This window comes from Etheostoma spectabile, chromosome 5 (assembly GCF_008692095.1).
Source record: "Etheostoma spectabile isolate EspeVRDwgs_2016 chromosome 5, UIUC_Espe_1.0, whole genome shotgun sequence".
Lineage (NCBI taxonomy): Eukaryota > Metazoa > Chordata > Actinopteri > Perciformes > Percidae > Etheostoma > Etheostoma spectabile.
This window is the reverse complement of record NC_045737.1, coordinates 33,913,587-33,915,378: the sequence shown is the minus strand read 5'-3', so window position 1 is coordinate 33,915,378 and position 1,792 is coordinate 33,913,587. Positions and strand designations below refer to the sequence as shown.

Genomic DNA, 1,792 nt, shown 5'->3' with positions numbered 1-1,792 from the left:
GAGCTGGTTGATGTGGCTCGGGAAAGGGAAGTTTGGGGTCCCCTACTGGAGCTGCTCTCCCCCGCTACCCAATACCGGACAAGCGGCTGAAGATGGATGGATGGATACTACTGAGTACAAATACTGGCTAGGGCTGTCACAAGAGGGGTGCAAGGCCCTGTGTGAACTGGGCCACCAATCACAAATGAAAGTGGCTAATTGAAAAGATAACTAGTTTCAGAAGCATCTGCCAGTAAGGGCCAACTTCAAAATCATCAGACAAGTTCAAGGAACAGCAAGAGAGTTGTTTATGACCACGTTTAAAACAGCTCCGTAATGCAGTGTAAACGCGTCATGTCCTGGCTCCTCTACCCAGGCTTAACCCCTCGCCTTAAGTATTTTTAGTAGGTGAGAACGTTTTGGACACAGACAATCTCATTTGCGACGGCCCTTACCGCCGAAAGTTTATCAATTACATCATCTATTTAGACATTTTTTGGCGTCTTTGCGTTAATCACCCTTCTCCTTCACCCTCTGTTTATTTTCTTCTGGTTTCATGCTAGCTGCATGATAGAAACATCATCATCAACCCCCCCATTCGCTTGCTGTGAATTCTCCGGACAGTGAGCTGCTTTATTCACACATGGGCTCGATCGCACATTACACAGGCTTTGTACTCGGGAGCTGATAGGGAAAAGTCTGTTTAATGTCTGGTCCAACTGATTCGGAAATATGCGTTCTCACATACAGCTCCTCTGGGCAACATTAGGATTGCTATGCATGTGTTAAAGGTGTGTCTTGTTTGTCTGTCAGAATTAGATCAAAAATTGCATATTGAAAATATGACAACTATTATGTTGGCAAGTGACGACTGTGAGCATGTGCAGAGCAAGAAGAAGTAGGCCTGCGTAAACACGTGCCTGCTTTTAACAAAGAATGTTTAAGTACAAACCAATTTCTCTTCAGTCTCATGTGCATCTTCCACGGGCGTTTGCCACAACAAGGCCAATTACACAAATTTCCCTCAAGGGCCTTTACAATCTGTACCGCATACATGACACACCGGCTTTAGACCTTCAATTAAGAGTTAAAAAATGTTTATGGGGAAAAAAATGAGGAGACCTCAGGAAGAAGAACAGCAGCAACCTCTGCCAAAACGTGCCTAAGTAGTGCAATTCATTGAGTGGCCACTTGAGGCTGGCTCCAAATCTAGTAAATCCACATAGACCCTTATGTTAAAATGCCCAACTTAACCGCAGAATGAAACGTGTTTACAGCCGTATACAGCCTAGTGGACGCCATCACACAAGCTTCATTTGGGGGCTCTATAGTTAGAGTGATATTCAGCAAGGAGTTTGCATTTCGTCCCTACCCTTTTAGAAATGTAGCACAGTAATGTTTACTCAGACATTGTTTTAACTGGAATACTTACTTTCACATAAATACAATATTCTGGTAATGTTTTCACCTGTAAAAATACTAATCTCATATCTTTGTCATCTGTAGACAGATAGATAGACAGTATGAGTGTCTTATAATGAGAGGATTGTCATACAAACTTCTTTTACCACCTTACCACAACCTTGTGACTTCCTCAGAGGGTGACACTGGCAAATTGAAACCAACAAACTTATATACTATAACTTGTATACTACCTTATATGTAGTGCAGTCTGTACTGCAGTGCTGACCCTTCAGGAAATAGTCTGACACCTTATGAGTGATGGATAACATCTATGCCAATGTTGAATATGATAAGCCTGTTAACCCAAGACCTTCGACAAATCAGACAGGTAAGAATGATCAGTCAGCCA

At 42.6% G+C, this 1,792-nt stretch overlaps 1 protein-coding gene and 1 long non-coding RNA gene across 2 annotated transcripts in view; both read left to right on the top strand.

The window, feature by feature from the left end:
- The window catches only part of LOC116689650 (CD209 antigen-like protein C), a 24,308-nt gene that overhangs the window by 16,118 nt on the left and 6,398 nt on the right, over positions 1–1,792 (top strand). The window lies entirely within an intron of this gene.
- LOC116689651 (uncharacterized) overlaps positions 1,620–1,792 on the top strand; it is a 5,072-nt gene continuing 4,899 nt past the window's right edge. Inside the window, exon 1 of the long non-coding RNA XR_004332062.1 lies at positions 1,620–1,771. This is a non-coding gene — a long non-coding RNA (uncharacterized LOC116689651). The remainder of the gene's footprint in view (positions 1,772–1,792) is intronic.